Consider the following 14,262-nt stretch of genomic DNA (forward strand, 5'->3'; position numbering starts at 1 on the left):
ACACTGAATGGAGCAGGAGGTTCAAAGGGCTGAATGGACTATTCCTCCCTCTAGCATATGGCATAGAACTGAGCCAACAAAATGAACCTGTAGGGCATTCATTGAATCCCTACAGAGTGGAAGCAGGCCATTCAGCTAAACCAGTCCACACTGACCTTCCAAACAAAAGCCCCCCCACCACCCCCCAACCCTATCTCTGTAATCCTGCCTTTCCCATGGCTAAGCCTACACATCCCTGGACACTATGGGCAATTTAACATGTTTGGACTGTGGGGGGAAATTAGGGCACCCAAAGGAAAGCGACACCCATATAGACAGAAAAATGTAAACTCCACATAGGCTAGAATCAAACCCAGGTTCCTAGCACTGTAAGGCAGTAGTGCTAACCACTGAGTTACTGTGCTACCCAATTCAGCCCATTAGTTGTTCCAGTACTTTGGCGGAACAAGAAAGTTCTCCTAAATTTCAAGCTGATAATTTATCTATGACTCACATCACATAAACACAGTGGCTACAAGAGCAGGTCAGAAGCTAGGAATACTACACCTCCTGATTCTCCAAAGCCTGTCCACCATCTACAAGGCACAAGTCAGGAGTATGATGGAATGCTCCCCACTTGCCTGGACGGGTGCAGCTCCAACAACACTCAAGAAGCTTGACACCATCCAGGACAAAGCAGTCCACTTGATTGGCACCACATCCACAAGCATCCACTCCTTCCAGTAGACAGCACCTTCCAAACCCATGACCACTTCTACCTAGATGGACGTGGGCGGTAGGTGTATGTAAATGCCACCACCTTCCAAATCACTCACCATCCTGACTTGGAAATACGTCGCCGTTCCTTCACTGTCACTTGGTCAAAATCCTGGAATTCCTTCCCTAATGGCATTGTGGGTCAACCCACAGCAATGGACTGCAGCAGTTCAAGAAGGCAGCTCATCGCCACCTTCTCAAGGGGCAACTAGGGATGGGCAATAAATTCTGGCCCAGCTCACATCCCATAGAATGAATTTAAAACAAATTAATAGTGAATTTCCTTACTGAGCAAAATTCAACTATGGTCTCTTTGCTCCCACAAGTAAACAGCTATTTCTCGCTTAGCCCTTGCATCCCCAAGTAGGAATGCGCTTTTTCTGTGCTATTGATCTCCATTAACTCTCCAGTGGGAATATAGAATCCTAGTGTATGCTTATACCCACCTCTGATGTCACTCTGCTTAGCATGTTTGCTGATACTGCATACTTTCTGCTTATATTGAGCTCTGAACATTTACGAGTGCCATCACTTAACCAATTGCGGCATCAAGCAACACTAACAATGGGACTCGGGTGGAAAACCATCCAATGAGTGGAGTCATACCTGGCACATAGGAAGATGGTTGTGGCTGTTGAAGAGATGGAAATGTGTTGCTGGAAAAGCGCAGCAGGTCAGGCAGCATCTAGGGAACAGGAGAATCGACGTTTCGGGCATTAGCCCTTCTTCAGGAATGAGGAAAGTTGGTCCAGCAGGCTAAGATAAAAGATAGGGAGGAGGGACTTGGGGGAGGGGCGTCGGAAATGTGATAGGTGGAAAGAGGTCAAGGTGAGGGTGATAGGTCAGACTGGGGTGGGGGCGGAGAGGTCGGGAAGAAGATTGCAGGTTAGGAAGGCGGTGCTGAATCTGATGGATTTCAATCATCTCGGCTCCAGATCCTCTTTCTAGGGGTCCCTCAGGGTGGTGTTCTAGGCCCAACCATCTTCAGCTGCTTCATCAATGACCTTTTCTCCATCATATGGTCAGAACTGGGGATGTTCGCTGATGATTGCGTAAGGTTCAGTACCATTCATGACTTCTCAGATACTGAAGCAGTCCGTGTGGTGTGATACAAGTGTGAAGCAATAACCATCTCCAACAAGACACAATCTAACCATTTACCATTGATATTGAATGGCATTTGCATCAATGAATCCCTTACTATCAACATTAGGGGGTTACCTTTGACCAGGTAATCAACTTGATTAGCCATATAATTACTGTGACTACACATCAGGGCAGGACTTATACACTTAATGGTAAGGTCCTGGGGAGACCTTGGAGAGCAGATTCATAGCTCCTTGAAAGTGGAGCCGCAGGTAGATATGATAGTGAAGACAGTGGTATGCTTTCTTTTATTGGTCAGAGCATGGAGTATAGGAGTTGAAAGGTTATGTTGCAGCTGTACAGGATATTGGTTAGGCCACTTTTGGAATATTGCCTTCAATTCTAGTCTCTCAGCTATAGGAAGGACGCTGTGAAACTTGGAAGGATTCAGAAAATATTTACAAGGCTGTTGCCAAGTTTGGAGGATTTGAGCCACAGGGAGAGCTGAATAGGCTGGGGCTCAGGGATTAGAGAGGTTTATAAAATCATGAGGGGCATAGATAGGGTGAATAGTCAAGATCTTTTCCTCAGAAGGGAGAACTAGAGGGGCATAGGTTTAGGGTGAGAGGGAAAAGATTTAAAAGCGACTTAAGGGGCAATGTTTTCACCTACAGGGTGGTGCGTGTATGGAATGAGCTGCCAGAGGAGGTGGTGGAGGTTGGTACAATTACACTTAAAAGGCATCTGGATGGGTATATGAATAGCAAATGAGACTAGATTGATTTAGGATATCTGGTCGGCATGGATGGGTTGGACCGAAGGACCTGTTTGGGTGCTGTACACCTCTATGATTCTAAGAACAGGTCAGAGGTGATGCATTATGCAGTGAGTCTCCAAAGTCTGCTCGCTACCTAAAAGGCATGAGTCTGGAATCTGAAGGACGACGTTTCGCTTGCCTGGATGAGTGCAGCAGCAGCTATGCTTCATGACCTTGACCCACGTGTGACCTTGTCTCCTCAAACAATACCAGTTTCCTCTCCATAAGTGAGCGATGCTTGGGGCAGTGTGGACCCTGACCCTGTGTTCAGCGCAGGGTCAAGGAAGGAAGTGGAGTCCGAGGCTTCACCTGACAGACAGTCCCTGGTGGCTGTGGCGCCACTCCCTCAAAGCAGGGAGGGTCCCATAAAAGGAGTGTCCTTTATTGCACATGGAGAGAGTTACCCCAGGGAATGCTGGATGTTGGCACCTGACCATTTGGCTCTGTGGCCAAGCTGTGGGACTCTGTCTCAAGGACTGGATCACCCAAGACATGGAGAAAGGCTATGATGCCCTCACCCCTCCAGCTAGGAGGGCAGTGGGGCATCTATACCTGGCACAGTTCATTGACCCCATCACTAGGCCTGATGCCCCAGGAGTCCAAGGTGAGTGAGCCCATCAAGGCTGAACCAACAGAGCCCGGCTTAACCCCAATTATGGACACAGCTGCAATTACCTGTCTTACGCCGGGCCACAAGCTGGTTGTAAGGGAGGCCAGCCTGGCCCAGGTCAACTTTCCCCCGCCACTGGGCAACCTACCACTGAGCGCATCATAGCCTTTCTCCATGTCTTGGATGATCCAGTCCCTGAGACAGAGTTCCACAGCTTGGCCACAGAGCCAAATGGGGAGCCCGGTGCAGCTGCTCTGGGGGCAGGAGGAGTTGGGGGAGGTGGGATAACAGTGGTACAGTCAGCCAGCGGGTCTACTGAACCAATTAGTTGCTGGCAGAGACAAAGCCTGGAGCTCGATCGAGGGCTTCCATGTGATTCCAAATCCATCGTCTGCCAGCGCGAAGGTGGATGCCTTCCTGCAGACCCAAACCCTGCAGCTCTCCCCTCGCAGGGATTGGGGAAGATTTACACTGACAAATTTGGGGCAACAACAGAGATGACACTTTTCACCCATTCCCATCACTCAGCCCTTACGACTGCCGCTGTAAGCAAGCTAGTGAGTGGAATCCGTCAGTGTCATGTCTCAAGCCCCACTATTCCCTAAACCTGAGTGGCTTAATCAAAGAATGCACAGTGCCCAGTTTACCTGTCTGTTGTAAAAAAGGAAATAATATGTAAATAGCAGCAAAAAACAAAAACTCAGGTGCAGGCAAATATTAAGAGTTTGTGTGTCCATTCAGTATTCTAACCACAGTAGAGTATAAACTGTTTTGAAACCAGCTGGTGTGTGTATTCAGGCTTCTGCACCTTCTCCCCGATGGTAGAGGTTGTAGAAAAACATTGCCAGGGTGGGTTAGATCTTTGAGAATGCTGGCGGCCTTTCCTTGACAGTGGGCCTGGTAGATGGATTCTGTGGATGGGAGTTGACCTTTGTGATTGTCTGGGCCGAGTTCACCCCTCTCTGTAACCGTCTCTGATCTTGAATGGTACGGTTGCCATACCAGGTAGTGATACATCCAGACAGAATGCTCTCGATGGCACACCTATAAGTGTTGGCAAGGGTATTCGCCGTCATGCCAAATTTCCTCAGCTGCCTGAGGAAGAAGAGACGTTATTGGGCCTTTGTAACCAGTGCGTCCACATGAAGAGTCCAAGAAAGTTTGTTGTGGATGACCATTCCCAGGAGCTTGACGCTCTCCACTCGTTCCACCTGTGAGCTGTTAATGGGCATGAGTAACATCCCGCCGAAAGTGAATAATGATTTCCTTGGTTTTGACGGCATTGAGGTTGTTCTCAATGCATCATTTTTCCAGGTCTTGTACCTCCTGTATATAGTCTGTTTTATCAACTATGGTGGTGTTATCAGCAAACTCATAAATAGCATTAGTCTGGTATTTGGCGACATAGTCATGGATATATAATGATTACAGTATGTGGCTGAGTACGCACCCTGGGGGCTCCAGTGTTGAGTGTAAGTGAGGAAGAAATATTGACCCCAATCTTCACTGATTGTGGCTAGTGTGTCAGGAAACTGAGGATCCAGTTGCAGGGAGTGGGGCTCAGTCTGAGTTTAGTAATCAGTCTTGAGGGGATAATAGTGTTGAAGGCTGAACTGTAGTCAATATGTAGGATTCTTACACAGCTGTTTTTGGTGTCAAGATGTTCTCAGGAGGAGTGAAGAGCAAGTGATATGACATCTGACGTGGATCTGTTGGCCTGATAGGCAAATTAGATTGAGTAATGCCATGAACAGCCTTTCAAAACACTTCATGACCATCGAAGTTAGGGCCACAGGACGGTAGTCACTGAGACATGCTGCATGAGCCTTCTTAGGCACAGGGATGATGTTGGCCCTCTTGCAACAGGAAGGGACAGTATACTGCTGCAGGGAGAGGTTGCAGATGTCCAAGAAGACCTCTGCCAGTTGATCTGTGCATGCCTTGAGTGCACGGCCTGGGACTCTGTCTGGTCCCATCGCTTTCCTTGGAATCACACGAAGGAAAACTGCTCTGACCTCTGATGCAGTGACTGTTGCGACAGCTTAGTCTGGATTTGTCGGAGTAGGTGTTACCTCTCCGCCGAAATTCTGCTCAAAGAGAGCATATGTCCTCGCAAGAAATTAACAAAACGAGGAACTATTAGCGACTAGTTAAAACTCTAACCCAGTTCTAACATCCCTACACACCCACTTAGACATCAGCAAACAAAACAAAAGGATTGGTTTTATGGGTGGAGGGCAATATGCTGGGAAAAACACAATTCAGTAGCACCAGTCCACAGGATTCAATGAGATGTTCCTTTTGCTTTCTAAGGCTTTCTGTTCTTGGATTTCCTTCTCCAAGTTCTTTCACTTCTTCACAGGAGGCACAGGAAGATTGTTACACAAATTACAAAGTCTCATAGTTACTGGTTAAAAGGCAACAACTCCCAGCAGCCAGTAAGAGGAAAATAGCAGATTGTCTTCAGGTCTTGTTCCTGCTTATAGATACCAACACAGAACCTCCAGCAGCTCAGGGCTTCAAAATCAAACTGAAAACACCCAAATGGTCCTCCTGTCCCGGAGCCAGTCAGAGAGCTATTGCTAACTTGATGCCTTCTGGCAAGCGTAACTGTTAGAGTTGCATAAACCAATCAGCAATCTGTTGCTGATTGAATTTTACTTCCCATAATCCCACTGCCACCACCTTCCCCTTGTCTATCTCTTCTCTCTCCTCCCCCACTGCTTACAAAGTAACAGCGTAAACACAACTCACAATGAGTTCCAGTTACTTAGAATCTTAGAGATGTACAGCATAGAAACAGACCCTTCAGTCCAACTCGTCCATGCTGACCAGATACCCTAACCTAATCTAGTCGCATTTGCCTTTTAAATGCTATAGAACATAGAACATAGAAGAATATACAGCGCAGAACAAGCCCTTCTGCCCTCGATGTTGTGCCAACCTGTGAACTAATCTAAGCCCACCCCCCTACACTATCTCATCATAATCCATATGCTTTATCCAAGAACTGTTTAAATGTCCCTAATGTGGCTGAGTTAACTACATTGCCAGGCAGGGCATTCCACGCCCTTACCACTCTCAGAGTAAAGAACCTGCCTCTGACATCTGTCCTAAATCTATCACCCTTCAAATTGCAGCTATGCCTCCTCATACAAGCCAACGTAATCATCCTAGGAAAAAAGACTCTCACTGTCTACTCTATCTAATCCTCTGATCATCTTGTATGTCTCTACTAAATCCCCTCTGAGCCTTCTTCTTTCTAATGAAAACAAACCCAAGTCTCTCACCCTCTCCTCATGAGACCTTTGCTCCAGACCAGGTAACAACCTGGTAAATCTCCTCTGCAGCTTTTCCAAAGCTTCCACATCCTTCCTGTAATGGGGTGAACAGACCTGTACACAATATTCGAAGTGAGGCCGCACTAGCGTTTTGTACAGTTGCAACATGACATAGTCATAGAGACATAGAGATGTACAGCATGGAAACAGACCCTTTGGTCCAACCCGTCCATGCCAACCAGATATCCCAACACAATCTAGTCCCACCTGCCAGCACCCAGCCCATATCCCTCCAAATCCTTCCTGTTCATATACCCATCCAAATGCCTTTTAAATGTTGCAATTGTACCAGCCTCCACCACATCCTCTGGCAGCTCATTCCATACACATACCACCCTCTGCGTGAAAACGTTGGCCCTTAGGTCTCTTTTATATCTTTCCCTCTCACCCTAAATCTATGCCCTCTAGTTCTGGACTCCCGACCCCAGGGAAAAGACTTTGTCTATTTATCCTATCCATGCCCCTCATAATTTTGTAAACGTCTATAAGGTCATTCCTCAGCCTCCGACTCTCCAGGGAAAACAGCCCCAACATCTTCACCTCCATGAGTGCTGAGGAGAGTGGTCTGCAATTGACCACATTTAAGTTTCCTCGGCGTGTAACTCCCATGTTACACCACGACCAAGGAGCTAGGTTTTTTCTGTTCTCAGCAGAGGTTGGTGAGGAAGCCAGGGTCCAGAGGTGACAGCAGGAGGCGCTCAACTCAGACCCATCTCAGTCAGACCGTTGAGGAATCATGCTCTGCAGAGAGGGTCCAAAGAGGAGAAGGGTTCAATGAGGAACTTGTTGTGTCCTCAGAGATCCAATACCTCCAAGTCCTGGACTGTACCATTCCCTGTCCTCTGCAACTCACTGGAACCATGGTAGCTGGTTCGTAAGCAACTTCATTCTTTGACAGGTGTGTGTGTCACAGTGAAGGCAAGCCTTTGCTGCCTATCCCTCTTTGCATTTCAAATGGGTGGCTTACCCATCCATCTCAGACAGCAGTTCAAAGTGAAACACATTGTGTAGGTCTGGCATTGCATCTAGGCCAGACCCAAGTAATGATGGCAGATTTCCTTCCCTGAAATACATGAATGAATTAGTTTTTTTTTAAATGACAATGGATGATAATTTCATGGTCATCATGACTAAGCTTTGCTTTCAATTCCAGAGTTACCCATTCCGCCATCTGATGTGGCCCCGGAACTTCAGCCTGAGTCTTGGGATTACTAGTCCAGTGATATTACCGGAACATCACCATCTCACCTCAACTTTTGTGGTTCTGAGGGTTTCAAAACTGAGATACAGTCATAGAGTCATAGAGATGTACAGCATGGAAACAGACCCTTTGGTCCAACCTGTCTATGCCTACCAGATATCCCAACCCAATCTAGTCCCACCTGTGAGCACCTGGCCCATATCTCTCCAAACCCTTCCTAATCAAATTCCCATCCAAATGCCTTTTAAATGTTGCAATTGTACCAGCCTCCACCACTTCCCCTGTCAGCTCATTCCTTACACGTACCACCCTCTGCGTGAAAAGGTTGCCCCCTTAGGTCTCTTTTATATATTCTTCCCCTTACCCTAAACCTATGCCCTCTAGTTCTGGACTCTACCACACCAGGGAAAAGACTTTGTCTATTTACCCTATCCATGCCACTCATAATTTTATAAACCTCTATAAGGTCACCCCTCAGCCTCCGATGATCCAGGGAAAATAGCCCCAGCCTATTCAATGTCTCCCTGTAGCTCAAATCCTCCAACCCTGGCAACATCCTTGTAAATCTTTTCTGAACCCTTTCAATTTTCACAACACCTTTCCGAAAGGAAGGAGACCAGAATTGCACACAATGTTCAAAAGGTGGCCTAACCAATATCCTGTACAGCCACAACATGACCTCCCAACACCTGTACTCAATACTCTGACCAATAAAGGAAAGCATACCAAACACCTTCTTCACTATCCTATCTACCAGCGACTCCACTTTCAAGGAGCTATGAACCTGCACTCCAAGGTCTCTTTGTTCAGCAACACTCCCGAGGATCTTACCATTAAGTGTATAAGTCCTGCTCTGATTTACTTTCGCAAAATGCAGCACCTCGCATTTATCTGAATTAAACTCCATCTGCCAATTCTCAGCCCATTAGCCCATCTGATCAAGATCCTGTTGTAATCTGAGGTAACCTTCTTCTCTGTCCATTACACCCTCCAATTTTGGTGTCATCTGCAAACTTACTATTACTTACTTACTAAGAAGGAAATTCTTCTCCCAAGAAGCAGTGCATGTCTGGAACTCTCTGCTCCTGACGGTTGTGGAGGTCAGAGTGTCAAGGACCCAAGACCACAGCCTTAGAGTGAAGGGATGACCCTTTGAAACTGAGATGAGGGGGAATTTCTTCAGCCAGAGTGCAATGCATCATGGAACTCATTCCCACAGAATGAGCCAAGGCACTGAGCATCTTTAGGACAGAGATAGGTATTTTCTTGATTGCTAAGGGGGAACAAGGGTTACAGGTAGAAGGCAGGGGAATGGGGTTGAGAAGCACATCAGTCATGGTCGAATGATGGAGCTGAATCAATGGGCCGAATAGCCTAATTATCTCCTGGTCTTCTAGATCCCTGCCAGTACTGAAGAGGAGGTAGGTAGATTTACAAAATAACTTTGAGCTAGATGCAAGGCAGGGCAGGCTTGAGAGACTGGATGGCCTAGTCCTGCTCTTATTTATTATGTTCTCATGTTCCCCAAGTACATTGGAGGCCTCATGTATCTGGTTGGTATGGGAGGGGTGACGATGCATTATTTGTCATAATCTCCAAGAACGTCATTTAAATTAATGTAATTAAATTTATTTGTGGATTTATTTTGTTCCACTTTGCTTCAGATGCCTTTTTTGGATAGGCCTTTTGCCTCCCAATGACTTAACAGAAAGGGTACCTGGTATACACAGATAAAGCAATGGCAGTTATGTGTTAGGAGGTGTATGCTTGCAATGCCCAACTCCATCAATAAGTATTAAAAGTGTGCAAAGATTGGCTCCAGTTCTCACCTTCTCCTGACTGGGATTAGAAACAAAACCGAATTAGTTGACAGTCATGATCAGTTGCTCTGGGTCAGGAGATCCATGTTTAAATCCCACCTACTCCAGAAAAGCTTTATTACACATTCCTGATGAAGGGCTTTGGCCCAAAATGTCGATTTTCCTGCTCCTGGGATGCTGCCTGACCTGCTGTGCTTTTCCAGCACCAGTCTAATCTAGACTGTTAATCCAGACATCTAATGGTGTGGACACCTGGGATCAAATCCCACCGCATCAAATGGTGGAATTTGAATTAAATGAAAAAAACCTGGAATTAAGAGTTTAATTATGACATTGTCGGAAAAGCCCATCTGGTCCATGAACGACCTTCAGGGAAGGAAATCTGTCATTTCTGACCTGGTCTGGCCCCCATGTGACCTTCCAGACCAATGACAATGAGGTTGACTCTTAATAGCCCTCTGAGCAATTAAAGATGGACAACAAATGCTCATCCAATGAATAAAAAAAATGCTGTGTTTCTGCAGAATTACAATAATGATTAGCCTTCATGTTCTGTGGCAAGTTTGATGGGAAATCCATAGAAAATACTGACAGAGCAGGTTCAGCAAAGCTAACGGTGGGGACAAATTGTGGCGATTGACAACTCTCAGGGAATTCCCTGCCCCGATTTGTAGCCTTCCTGGGGTGTCTGAAATGCCCCCTCCAGGAGTTACCGACCCAGCTCCGGCAGGGGTTAAAGTATTCCGTCATCTTTGCAGGGGGAAAGCTGAGTAAATCTCTACCAGGCCATCTGTTGGCCCGCAGCTGCCGGGCAGAGCCTATCAATCTCCACAGAGTGACACAACACTGCCCCGTTGATGGGGCGGGCAGGGGAGTGTGGGTAATGAAAGGAGCTGGTGGAGACAGCTCCGAGAGCACTGCATTGCACTCAGACCTAACAACCGCCGGCTCCTTTTGTCCGAGCGCCCCTACACAACTCGCCTTCACTTTCCCAGAGAGAGAGAGAGCAATCTATTCAGCTGGGAGGAAAGCACTGGCCATGTGTACGAAGTAAAATGAGTGCCCCTGTGTGTGCCTCTGTGAGGGGGCAGTGCTTGAATAAAACACCAGGGCATTGTGCCAGTTGGTAGAATGAACTTTTGCATTCCTTCCCCCCTCACCTTGCTCACCCACCACATCCTCTCCCCATCTGAGTTCGCAATGTGTTAATATATATGTATGTATGTATGTATGTATGTATATATATACCCTGCCAGAGCATTAACCCTTCCACTCCTCCCTTCACATGGTGGGGAGATTTTAACTCTTTGGGCACAGGTTAACCCCGTGCTTTTCTGGGGCAAAGTGGGCTCTGGTAACAGACTGGGCACCCTAGAGCATCGCCGACCTGGAGGGGAGAGCTGGTTCATAATCTATGGTTTTCGGGAGCTGAGCTTTCTTGGTTACTGGGAGATGGGGAAGAGGGCAGGGGTGAAGCCCTTCCTGAAGAAGGGCTTATGCCCGAAACGTCGATTCTCCTGTTCCCTGGATGCTGCCTGACCTGCTGCGCTTTTCCAGCAACACATTTTCAGCTCTGATCTCCAGCATCTGCAGACCTCACTTTCTCCCCAGGGGTGAAGTGTCAGGGAGAGACTCGGCTACATTCCTGGCTTGCCCGCGGCATATTGCCAGAGGTGGGAAACTAGTTAAGAGTCACCCCTCCCTCATACCCCCCCCACATGGGGGGCACTCCGCCTGTAGGATCTCCATTCCTTTATTGTGACCTGGTCAAGGTTTTGTGCCTCCCTCCTCCTTAGCAGCACTCTTCATGGTGGGAGTTGGGGGGGGGGGGGGGCATGTGGGGGGGGGAGGGGGGTGGGGGAAGTGGTAATCTACATCACATGGACTTCAGCAGTTTCGGAAGGCAGTTCGCACCAGCTCCATCAGGGACGAGCAACACATGCCTGGCCCAGGATGTGAACACTGGCCCAGGATGTGAACAAAGAAGTGGTGAGAGAGAGAGAGAGCCATTGTGTGGTCAGGATGCAAGCTAATCCTGTCAGGGTAGGGGGTGGGGAGAGAGAGGATCTTCACATTGAACACTGCACTTCCCAAAGGAGACAGTAATTACCTTCACCCAAGATGTTTGTGGCAATTTGAAGGCCACTTCAACAAATGATTTAAAAGAAACAAACCCCCGAAGATCTGCCCATGCTGGCAGTCAGAAACAAACATCGAAATTGCTGGAAAAAAAAACTCAGCAGGGCTGGCAGCATGGTGGAGAGAAAGTCGAGAGCTCTTTGGGCACTATCTGCACCTGTCGTTCACACCTCCCCCCTTTGCCCCCACCCCATCTTCTGGACAAATGCCAATCTTTGCCGAGCTACAACTAGTTCGGAGGAAGGCTCACTGGACCTCAAAGTTAACTCTGCTTTCTCTCTCCACCGATGCTATCAGAGCTGCTGGCTATTTCCAGCAATTTCTGGGGGGTTTTTGTGTTTTCTCAAATGGCAATTGATTTTCTGTCAATTGTTAAGTTTTGAATCTGCATTGGATTGGTTTTTTTTTGTCCCTGGGGAAAGGTAGGCGTCAGGGGAGATGGGGTGAAGGTAGGTGCCTGGAGTTAGGACACTCATCAGCTACGGTGCCATTGAATGGCGGAATTAACCTTTCGCCTCCTCCCTCTCCCCATTTGTTCATGGACATTATCGTTTGTTCATAACTGGCCTTGAGAAACTGCAGCCAGGCCAGAGACATGATCAGATGCGAGTGGTGTGTGCCACCAACAGTCATTGGAGTGAATAGGACAGCTGTGCTTCAGGGGAAGACACTAAGCCACAGAGGGTGAAAGTTCCTTCTGGGAAGGTGAAGTGATGTGGAGCAGGAGGAGGATCTGATGGAGCCTTTTCAGAAGCTTGGTGCCCTTGGGCTGAACAGATTTGTTCTGCTTGCCCAATCTTAATAAGGGCTATTAAGGGAACAAAGAAGACTGGTATGGCGGCTCAGTGGTTAGCACTGCTGCCTCACAGCACCAGGGACCTGGGTTCAATCCCACCCTCGGGTGACTGTCTATGTGGAGTTCGCACATTCTCCGAGTGGGTTTGCTCAGGTTTCCTCCCACAGTCTAAAGGCGTGGAGGTTAGGGTGGATGGGCTGTTGGAGATGTGGAATAGGGTAAGGGGTTGGGTCTGGTTGAGATGGTCTCTTGGAGGGTCAGTATGGACTGAATGGTCAAAGGTGTTTGTCTTCATAAACTTCTCCACGAAGGACAGGTGATACGGAACGGTCCAACTGCTCGGAGCATTCCGCGGCAGCGAGGCCAGGCCCATCCTTCACAACACCGGGGACAGGTAGAACCTCAGTACTTGGTGTCTGCGTACCGGGGATCCACGCACAGCTTGATGCAGCCACACACAAAGGTGGCCATCAGGGTGAGGGTGACATTGAGTGTATGTTTTCCCCCGTTGCCCAGATCTTTATACAGCGAGTCCCTTCGGACCCGGTCCATCTTTGATCTCCATATAAACTGGAAGATGGCCCGGGTGATTGCAGCGGCACAGGTTCTGGGAATAGGCCAGACCTGTGCCACGTATAACAGCAATGACAGTGCCTCACACCTGATGACCAGGTTTTTTCCCGCGATGGAGAGCGACCGTAGCTTCCATCTGCCCAGTTTCTGCCTCACTTTGCTGATACGCTCCTCCCAATACTTGGCGCACACCCCAGCCCCTCCGAACCAAATACCCAGCATCTTCAGGTGGTCGGTCCTGATGGTGAAGGGGATCGAGGATTGGTCGGCCCAGTTCCCGAAGAGCCTGGCCTCGCTCTTGCCTTGGTTTACCTTGGCCCCCAAGGCCCGTTCGAACTGGTCACATATGCACATGAGTCTGCGCACGGACAGCAGCTCCGAGCAGAAAATGGCGACATCATCCATGTACAGGGAGGCCTTAACCTGCAGGCCCCCGCTGCTAGGAATAGTCACCCCTCTCAGGCTCGCATCCTTCCTGATGGACTCGGCAAATGGCTCTATGCAACACACATACAAGGCAGGAGAGAGAGGACAGCCCTGCCTGACTCCAGATCTGACTGGGAAGCTATCTGATTCCCACCCGTTGATTGAGACTGCATTGACAATGTTGGTGTAGAGCAGTCTGATCCAATTGCAGATTCCCTCCCCAAAGCCCATTTTGGAGAGAACATCTCTCATATACGTGTGCGATATCCTGTCAAAGGCTTTCTCCTGGTCCAGGCTGATCAGGCAGGTGTCCAACCCCCTGTCCTGCACGTAGGCGATCGTATCCCTGAGGAGTGCGAGACTCTCAGCGATCTTCCTGCCCGGCACAGCACAGGTTTGGTCAGGGTGAATCACCGACCCCAGAGCAGACCTGACCCGGTTGGCGATTACCTTTGACAGAATTTTGTAATCTGCATTCAACAGTGAGATTGGTCTCCAATTTTTGAGTTCCTCCCTCTCCCCCTTCCGCTTGTAGACGAGGGTGATGATGCCTTTCCTCATGGATTCACTCATGGTACCTGCCCGAAACATACTGACATACACCTCCAGCAGGTCCTGGCCAATCAAGTCCCACAGAGCGGAATAGAGCTCGACCGGTAAGCCGTCGCTTCCGGGAGTTTTATTCTTTGCGAAGAAC

The sequence above is a fragment of the Chiloscyllium plagiosum genome, unplaced genomic scaffold (assembly GCF_037043375.1).
Source record: "Chiloscyllium plagiosum isolate Xiang-an unplaced genomic scaffold, Cpla_swu_hap1 HiC_scaffold_35, whole genome shotgun sequence".
Taxonomy (NCBI): domain Eukaryota; kingdom Metazoa; phylum Chordata; class Chondrichthyes; order Orectolobiformes; family Hemiscylliidae; genus Chiloscyllium; species Chiloscyllium plagiosum.